The sequence below is a fragment of the Bufo gargarizans genome, chromosome 2, assembly GCF_014858855.1.
Source record: "Bufo gargarizans isolate SCDJY-AF-19 chromosome 2, ASM1485885v1, whole genome shotgun sequence".
NCBI classification, from domain to species: Eukaryota; Metazoa; Chordata; class Amphibia; order Anura; family Bufonidae; genus Bufo; species Bufo gargarizans.
Genome location: NC_058081.1, coordinates 197788672 through 197799249, shown reverse-complemented (window position 1 = coordinate 197799249; position 10578 = coordinate 197788672). Strand labels below are relative to the sequence as shown.

Sequence of the window (10578 nt, the reverse complement as noted above, 5' to 3'; positions counted from 1 at the left end):
CGACAGTACAGTCACAAGCAGGGCTGGAACGCTTAGGAATTAGGCTACGTCTACACGACGACATTTGCGCGCGACAATTTTTATAATGGCAATTTATAGTTTCGCACTGCAACATGCTGCGACTGCGACGCAACAGTCGCAGAAAAATCCATCTCAAATGGATTTTCTGCGACTGTTGCGTCGCAGTCGCAGCATGTTGCACTGCGACACCATAGACTGCCATTATAAAAATTGTCGCTCGACATTAGTGCAACATGTTGTCGTGTAGACGTAGCAAATCAGATGCAAGGCGACTCAGAATGTACTTGCTCTGCTGCCAGGGAGCATAGCCAAGTGCGAGCTTTGGTCACCTGAGAGGCCGAGATCGCTGCATAGCGTCCTACTAGTGCACAAAACATGTTGTTATAACGTGACACGAGCACAGCCTCTGCTTTGTTGTCATTACACGTTACAGCGCCGTCGCCTGACAATTGCGTCACCCACCAACCAGACGTACAACCGTCTCCTGCCATCCACAATATGGTAGAGGAAGGAGGGGCGGTTCACGCCCTGCGCCCCTGCTCTGGCCGCGCAGGCGCCGTGCGGTGCTCGGGGCTAGCACCGTTTCCTCTGTCAGGGCCGCGTCTGCAGAGACAACTGAACGGAGGCCTGCCTGCTCCTTCCAGCCTGCGACGGCTTCCGTTCCGAGCTGGTCCCTAGATAAGGATATCGCCGGGACACGCTCCCTGCGCGCCCTCTGTCACCCCCTCCTGTTAACCCTTCCCCGGCTCGGTTATTGTAGCGGCAGACGTCTCGGTCAGTGGTCCCTGTGCGGCTGTACTCCTCCGGAGCCCCGGCTCTGCATGCACTGTCCGCAGCAGCCAGCTTCTGCATGCGGCAGGGCTCCCCGTGGCACCCTCTGACCCCATCGTAGTGGGCACCCTCTCCCCATCTCTCTGTGGTCTGCCGTCCTGCCTCGCCCCCCACTGCTCCTCCACACGTCGCCCCAATTCAATGGGAGGTCCTGGACATCTGCACCTCCAGGTGAGCCTGCATGGGTGTGTGTCAGTGAGTGACAAGTGCCATCTGTGTGTGACAAGCCTGCGAAATAGAAGTGCTGCTGTGCCCGGCTGTACATGGGCTCTCCTGTGTGTGCATACATATATATGCATCTGTCTGTATGTGTATACACTGCCTGACCACTGTCCTCTCTAACAGACTAATGGCTTCACTGCAGATTGCATTCTGCTAAACTACTGGACTGTCACATTACATAGGACCCGGGATTACACGTCACATTACATAGGACCCGGGATTGCACGTCACATTACATAGGACCTGGGATTGCACGTCACATTACATAGGACCCGGGATTGCACGTCACATTACATAGGACCTGGGATTGCACGTCACATTACATAGGACCCGGGATTGCACGTCACATTACATAGGACCCGGGATTGCACGTCACATTACATAGGACCCGGGATTACACGTCACATTACATAGGACCTGGGATTGCACGTCACATTACATAGGACCCGGGATTGCACGTCACATTACATAGGACCCGGGATTGCACGTCACATTACATAGGACCCGGGATTGCACGTCACATTACATAGGACTCGGGATTGCACGTCACATTACATAGGACCCGGGATTGCACGTCACATTACATAGGACTCGGGATTGCACGTCACATTACATAGGACTCGGGATTGCACGTCACATTACATAGGACCCGGGATTGCACGTCACATTACATAGGACCCGGGATTGCACGTCACATTACATAGGACCCGGGATTGCACGTCACATTACATAGGTGGCAGATTTAGGGTTACATGTTACATTATATAGGGATCAGACATTACATAGGATTTAGAAGTTACATTTTAGATTGTATAGGTCTTGGGTTACATTGCAAAAGACTCAGGTTACACGTTATATTACATTGAACTGGAAACTACGTGTTACATTGCATATCATTTGTGATTACATGTTACACTATATAGGTCCCACTACATTACGTAGGAATCAGGATTACACATTACATTATGTTGGATTTGGGACTGCACACTGGATTACATAGGACTCAGGATTACATGTTATATTACATAGAAATTGGTGAACATTTGTTGTCCCTACAGATAAGGCCTCATGCACATGACTGTAGTTTTGATCCGCTTCTGATCTGCATTTTTTGCGGTTTGGCTGCGGACCCGTTCATTTCAATGGGGCTCCAAAAGATGCGCACAGTACATTGTGCGCTGTCCCCATCCGTATGTCCGTTCTGCGGCCCCTCAAATAAAAGTACAAGTGTCCTATTCTTGTCCGTGTTGCGGACAAGAATAGGCATTTCTAACAGAGGGTGGGATGTACCGGTCCGCAAAATGTGGAGAGCACACGGGCAGTATCCATGTTTTGCAGACCAGAAAAACGGATACAGTCATGTGCAGGAGGCCTAATGGTGTGGCTCTTCCCACTTCTTTTGCGCTAGCCTGTCCTTCTTGGCTAGTAACTATTGTGCACTGACACAAAGGTGACCAGAGCCTTGTCCTCTGTCCTGATATTGACCAGTCATGAAATGATCACCGAGCAGACGCCATTACTGGTTTCATCAAGATGATGTGATTTGTCTGGTTACATCTTCATTCGCCTCTTGGTTCAATCACAAATGCAAAGGTGGAGCGTTCTTTATTAGATTGTGATGTTTGTGTCTGCCGGCAGAGCCATGATCTCTGTAGTACATCACGTGTATTGGCAAGTCACTCATAAATGCGTATGCCCTGCACTAGGTACCTAGTGTTGCCCTTGACTGGCTCTCTGATATTTTTCCGCTATTATTAGGCTTATCTTTAAGGGGACATACATTGAGATATATTTGCTGCACTGTTTATGATGACCAGTAGAGATGAGCGAATTTCACGTTATGAAATTCGTTCACGCTTCGTTTGGTGGTAAAAGCAGAATTGCGTTATGGATTCCGTTACCACGGACCATAATGCAATTCTATGACGGAATGCATAACGGAATGCCTTTAGAGGCATTCTGTTATTCATTCCGTCAAAATAGAAGTCTATGGACTTCATAACGGATCCGTCCCGTTTCCGTGATGCAGGAGAGGACTCCCCTGCATAACGGAAACGGGACGGATACATTATCCAGCCCATAGAGTTCTATTATGACGGAATGCCTCTAAAGGCATTCCGTTATGCATTCCGTCATAGAATTGCGTTATGGTCCGGGGTAACGGGATCCATAAAGCAGTTCTGCTTTTTACCACCAAACGAAGCGTGAACGAATTTCAAAATTATATATATTGTATAGTGCTGTGCTTCTTAGGGGCCAGAGGATAGGTAATCATTTTTATAAGTCTCAGAAACAGCTTTAATGGTCTCTGTATAAGGGACTGTTATAGTGCGGTTTATTGGGAACCAGTAACATAGTACATAAAGCCGAAAAAAGACATTTGTCCATCCAGTTCGGCCTGTTATCCTGCAAGTTGATCCAGAGGAAGGCAAAAAAAAACAAAAAACTGTGAGGTAGAAGCCAATTTTCCCCACTTTAGGGGAATAAAAAATTCCTTCCCGACTCCAATCAGGCAATCAGACTAACTCCCTGGATCAACGACCCCTCTCTAGTAGCTATAGCCTGTAATATTATTACACTCCAGAAATACATCCAGGCCCCTCTTGAATTCCTTTATTGTACTCACCATCACCACCTCCTCAGGCAGAGAGTTCCATAGTCTCACTGCTCTTACCGTAAAGAATCCTCTTCTATGTTTGTGTACAAACCTTCTTTCCTCCAGACGCAGAGGATGTCCCCTCGACAGTCACCGTCCTGGGAATGAATAGATGATGGGATAGATCTCTGTACCGACCCCTGATATATTTATACATATTAACTAGATCTCCTCTCAGTCATCTTTTTTTCTAAAGTGAATAACCCTAATTTTGATAATCTTTCAGGGTACTGTAGTTGCCCCATTCCAGTTATTACTTTAGTTGCCCTCCTCTGGACCTTCTCCAGCTCTGCTATGTCTGCCTTGTTTACAGGAGCCCAGAACTGTACACAGTACTCCATGTGTGGTCTGACTAGCGATTTGTAAAGTGGTAGGACTATGTTCTTATCACGGGCATCTATGCCCCTTCTGATGCAACCCATTATCTTATTGGCCTTGGCAGCAGCTGCCTGACACTGATTTTTGCAGCTTAGTTTGCTGTTTATTAAAATTCCTAGATCCTTTTCCATGTCAGTGTTACCCAGTGTTTTACCATTTAGTATGTACGGGTGACTTGCATTTTTCCTTCCCATGTGCATAACTTTACATTTGTCAGTGTTAAACCTCATCTGCCACTTATCTGCCCAAACCTCTAATCTATCCAGATCCCTCTGTAGTAGTATACTGTCCTCTTCAGTGTTAATTACTTTACAGTTTAGTGTCATCTGCAAAAATTGACACTTTACTATACAAGCCTTCTACAAGATCATTAATAAATATATTGAAGAGAATAGGGCCCAATACTGACCCCTGAGGTACTCCACTAGTGACAGTGACCCAATCTGAGTATGTACCGTTAATAACCACCCTCTGTTTTCTATCACTGAGCCAGTTACTTACCCACTTACAGACGTTTTCTCCCAGTCCGAGCATTCTCATTTTATTTACTAACCTTTTATGTGGTACAGTGTCAAATGCTTTGGAGAAGTCCAGATACACGACATCCATTGATTCGCCGCTGTCAAGTCTAGAACTTACCTCCTCATAGAAACTGATTAAATTAGTCTGACATGACCGATCCCTCACGAAGCCATGCTGATATAGAGTTATTTGCTTATTTCCGTTAAGATGCTCTAAGATAGCATCTCTCAGAAAACCTTCAAACAGTTTACCCACAACAGATGTTAAACTTACCGGCCTATAGTTTCCAGGCTCTGTTTTTGGACCCTTTTTGAATATTGGTACCACTTTTGCCATGCGCCAATCCTGTGGGACATTCCCTGTCAGTTTAGAGTCTGCAACACTTCATACAAAGCTTCATACAGTGTTCATACAAAGCTCGTTCCTGATAATTGGCCTGTGTAAAAGTGTCGCCGATCACCTGATGAACAGGTAAACGACTGTTTGTATATGTAAATGCAGTCCTCATCTCTTCTGATGATCGGGCAGTTATTGGGAGAGTCCACTTTGTTCCTGATAATCCGCCAGATCATCTGTACGTGTAAAAGGACCCTTGGCGGTCTTAGGCCCCTTTCACACGGGCGAGTATTCCGCGTGGATGCGATGCGTGAGTTGAACGCATTGCACCCGCACTGAATCCCAACCCATTCATTTCGATGGGGCTGTTCACATGAGCAGTGATTTTTACGCATCACTTATGCCTTGTGTGAAAATCGCAGCAAGCTCTATTTTGTGCGTTTTTTGCGTAACGCAGGCCCCAAAGAACTGAATGGGGTTGCATGAAAATCGCAAGCATCCGCAAGCAGGTGCGGATGCGGTGCGATTTTCACGCACGGTTGTTAGGAGACGATCAGGATGGAGACCTGATCATTATTATTTTCCCCTTTTAACATGATTATAAGGGAAAATAATGGCATTCTGAATACAGAATGCATAGTAAAATAGCGCTGTAGGGGTTAAAATAAATAAATAAATAATTTAACTCACCTTAGTCCACTTGATCGCGAAGCCCGGCTTCTCTTCTGTCTGTCTTCTGTGCTGTGTGCAGTAACAGGACCTGTGGTGATGTCACTCCGGTCATCACATGGTCCATCACCATGGTAAAAGATCATATGATGGATCATGTGATGACCGGAGTGACATCACCACAGGTCCTGTTACTGCACACAGCTAAGATGAAGACAGAAAGATGCCGGCTTCACGATCAAGTGGGCTAAGGTGAGTTAAATTATTTTTTATTAACCCCTCCAGCGCTATTTTACTATGCATTCTGCATTCAGAATGCTATTATTTTCCCTTATAACCATGTTATAAGGGAAAATAATACAATCTACAGAACACCGATCCCAAGCCCGAACTTCTGTGAAGAAGTTCGGGTTTGGGTACCAAACATACGCGATTTTTCTCACGCGAGTGCAAAACGCATTACAATGTTTTGCACTCGTGCGGAAAAATCACGCGTGTTCCTGCAACGCACCCGCACCTATTCCCGCAACGCCCGTGTGAAAGAGGCCTTAGTGTTTCATCACTTGGAGGCGTCACAAGAAGTTGTTCATATGTGCTGACTATACAGGGCAGTGAAATGAGGACGCACGGTGCATGCGTGACCTCCTCTGCTGGCTGGGGGTGGATACCGGATTTGGAAAAGTCTAGTCTAAATGGAAGGAAGCTGTCTTACATTTTGAAGCCGCGCTGGATACGCCAAAGTTATGAAGAGGCCAGTGCAAGGGGTTATTAAGACTGGCATCTAAAACGTTTTATTTAGCCCAGTGAAGTAATTCTGATGTATGAAACGTGTGTGACATGTAGAAGCTTCACGTGCTTATCAGATGTGTGGTTTTGATAAGGTTTCTTTCTGTTTGAAGAGCACATTAAAGGGGTTCCCGGAGTCCTGACATATCCCCATTTTCACCCCCCTGATATGAGCTCCGATGCTCTCCTTTTCCCTGCGCGATTCTTTTTATGGAGATCCAGTGACGTATCGGGCTCTCCATAGGGTAAGCTAGGTGGCGGCTTCTGCCCAGCAGTGAGCCTGGTGACGTCACCAGCACCGATGGGTGAGCTTAGCGCTGCCCTAGCTCGTAAAATGGCAAAAGCACGCCCATCAGTGCCACTGACATCACCAGCAATACTGCTAGGCGGAAGCCTCCACCTAGCAGTGTGAATATACAAACAAAACGGCCCTTGCCCTGCACGATCCAGCACAGGGCAAGAGAGCAGCGGAGCATGAAATGCTCCAATTCTCATGTTATAGGGGTGAAAACGGGGATATGTCCGGGTTCGGCTCTGAACCCAGACAACCTCTTTAATGGGCAGCCTGGCTGTTTTAGGGCGCCATTCACATACTGGGGCAGATTTATTAATTCAGCCACAGTTTTACCTTTTTTTTATTTTTATATATTCGATTTGCGGTAAAACTGACCAGTTACTTTCATTCTACAGGTTTTGATACTGATAAAATAATAAAAATCTTGGGGGAAAAAAAAATCAGTTTTATTTTTTTTCCTCGCCATATTCTGACCCCTATAACTTTTATGCAATCATATGTACAGCTCTGTGTGAGCATTCATTTTTTTTGCGGGGCGACCTGTACTTTTTGTTGTGGAGTGTGTATGACTTTTTGATCACTTTTTATTGAATTTTTTTGTGGGAATTGAAGCGACCAAAAACAGCGAATCGGCTATTTTGACTTTTTTTCCATTTTGCCGTATGGGGAAAATATTTTTATAGTATGGCCATTTAAAAATATATATATATATATATATATATATATATATATATATATATATATATATTTTTTTTTTTTTTTTGGGGGAGGGGGGCGTGAAAGGGGGTGATTTGAACCTTCATTTATATATTTTATTTTTAACTCCCATAGGGAACTATAACAAGCAGTCATTACCGTAGATTGCTATTCTCATAGACTCCAATGCATCAGCATTGGAGTCTATGAGAAATGTTAGTTTCCTAGTATGCAGCATACTCCTGTCATTGTCCATGACGGGCTGCTGCATACAAGCTCTGGCTCCTCTGATTGCCACAGGAGGGAGCTGGAACATAGTCGGAAGTGTGCTCTCAGATGCCATGGTCAGGATTGGCCACAGCATCTGAAGTGCGATACGCGGGTGTCTGCTGTAGGAAACAGCAGGCACCCCCGTGGCTATGGCACCCTTTCTGCTCAGGAGCGGGCGCCTCTTTAAAGACCCAAACATTTATTATGAGATCAATCAAGGAGCTGGAACACCTCAGTGCCGTGCACTATGTTGTGGCTGTTATAGGGTACTGCAGGTCAGCTCCCATTTCTTTAATAGGCCACCCAAGAATGGGCACTACACAGTGTACAGCGATGTGGTGTTCTGGCTCCTTACACTGTTTACTTCCACAACCCCCGGCTGCCACTAACGGTTGATCGGTGGAGGTGCCTGGTGTCAGAACCCCAACGATCTAATGTTGATGACCTTTCTTATGGATAGATCGTCAGTATATTAGTCCCAGAAAGCCGCTTTAAGGGTCCATTCACACATCCGTGTGTGTTTTGCGGATCTGCAAAACACGCACACCGGCAATGTGGGTTCCGCATTTTGCGGACCGCACATTGCTGACACTAATAGAATATGCCTATTGTCCGCAATTGCGGACAAGAATAGGGCATGTTCTATTTTATTCGGGAATGGAAATGCGGACCCGGAAGTGCAGGGCCGCATAGAAATGAATGGGTCCGCAATTCTGTTCCGCAAATTTGCTGATGTGTGAATGGAGCCTAAAGCTAGTGCTAGAACACCAGATATTTGGAGTGTTTATGGATGTACCCGTGCAAACAAATAATCACAATTGGCCCTTCCTGGACTCGTGGTCACCAAGATCTGGGTTCTGAGACGGGTAAAAAGTCATTCCAGATACTTCTTCATGTGCCAAATTAGTCCAGGGTGTAAAGGTGGTCATTCATGGTAGATAAAAGTTGGCGGGACCGACTGACCATCTTGCCTGTATGGTGATATCCAGACTTTACTGCAGGCGTTGAAGAATAAAAAGGATTGGGCTGTTGAATGTCAACATGGCTGTTCCTTTTGTTCTCAAGGAGATAAACTGCTGCTGGAGGTGCCTGGCAGCAGCTCTTTTCCCATTCAGGGCACGTGCATGGGGTCAGGGGAGGGATAGCTGTTGGCCAGATGATTAAATGGGTATAGCATGTATTTATTTTTTTGCAGCTATCACACTTGGACGCCATGGTATAGCAGTGGAAGTGCTGTGGAAGTGATGTGTCTCCACATGCATGTAGCTTGTGTTTAGTAGAATGGATCTTATTACCGTGTCCATGACCACGCCCTGGCTTCTTATGGAACAACATAAGTACCCCCCATCACTTCTTCATGTTCCTTACGGTTTTTCTTGTACCGTATGAGGCAGAACATCTTTCTGTGTTTCCATGGGTAGCCCTTTTTAGCCGTGCGATTACCACAATGGCAGGACGGTATGTTATCTTCAGAAGGGGGGAGGTCTGTGGATGTCAGTGTGCGCTCCCCGGGGATGTGCATGTCACTCGCTTGCAAAATTCCAGCTGTCCGGCCTGCTAGAGGCCAGAAAGGCTGTCATTATTGTCGAGTTATTTTTGCTTCTAACTCCCTGTAAATCTTTTTATATTCCAACCTAATATGGTCCATATTCTGTCTTACTGCATGAGGATTTTACCACCCAGTTCCCATTTGCCCTGTTTGTTTTTGGTTGCCTTTATAGCACCATCATAGACTACCACCATGTACAGAGGTTGTCGTCACTCACATTGGTCTTTGTCTCCTGTGGTGCTTCAATCTAATGTCTCTTATCTACCCCCCCCCCCCCCCCCCCAGTCTTCTAGGAAGGGAATTTATAGTGAAGATGGAAGGGCATGACAGCTGGCTTATTTATTTTTTACAAGGGTAAATAAATCCCAGCATCAAACATTTTAAGTGCTGTGTTTTTAGTTCGCAAAATCAGTTTTATTATGTTTTTCTGTTGAATTCATACTTCTTGCAGCACCATATGACAGCACTTAGAGCTCTTGCACACGACCGTGTGCTGGCCGTCCTGTGCTTTTGGGACCGCAATTTGCGGTCCCCAATGCATGGCAACATCCGTGCGGCGGGTGCAGACAGATCCAGACCCATTCAACTTGCATGCACTACTTTTTTGCGGTGCGGAGGCACGGACAGAAAACCCACGGAAGCACTCCGTAGTGCTTCCGTTCCGTGCCTCCGTTCCGCATCTACCGGATTGCAGACCCGTTGACGTGAATGCGTCCGCGATCCGTCACAGAGTCTCCATGCAGGCTCTGGCAGGGATTACATGCTGTGGACGGAATCCTGTTCAAGTTTGCAGTAAATCCACATTTAGGCCTCTTGCACACGAACATGTGCGCCCCGTTGCCGTATTGCTCATCCGCAATACACGGGTGCTGTTCTGTGGGCATTCCGCATCACGGATGCAGACCCATTCACTTCAATGTGTCCGCAAATATGGAGATACGGAAGCACTACGGAGTGCTTCCGTGGGGTTTCGTCCCGTACTTCCGTTCCGCAAAAAGATAGGACATGTAGCAGACCCGTTAAAGTGAATGGGTCCGCGATCCGCTGCGGCTGCCCCACGGACTGTGCTCATGCATTGCGGGCCGCAGCACGACCACAGGGCAAGAGGCCTTTGGGTGGAATCAGGCAATCACATTTTGCGGATTGCGGACCCATCAAAGTCATTGGACCTGTACCGCGAAGTGCACACAGCCGTTGCCCGTGTTTTGCGCGTCCACAGCTTACAGCAGAGCGATGACTGATTTGCGGCAAATAAACCATTTCTGAATGTGGCGTTGTAGTCCATGTCAGCTACACGAACAGCTAATCAGACTGGAAAACATTGGGACGCACTGGATGGGGGCTTCT

At 46.5% G+C, this 10578-nt stretch overlaps 1 protein-coding gene across 1 annotated transcript in view; it reads left to right on the top strand.

Moving 5' to 3' along the window:
• The first annotated feature begins 570 nt into the window (after positions 1 to 570).
• The window catches only part of CSK (C-terminal Src kinase), a 103149-nt gene continuing 93141 nt past the window's right edge, over positions 571 to 10578 (top strand). Inside the window, exon 1 of the mRNA XM_044279875.1 lies at positions 571 to 1023. The gene's annotated coding sequence lies outside the window, so the exon portion shown is untranslated. The remainder of the gene's footprint in view (positions 1024 to 10578) is intronic.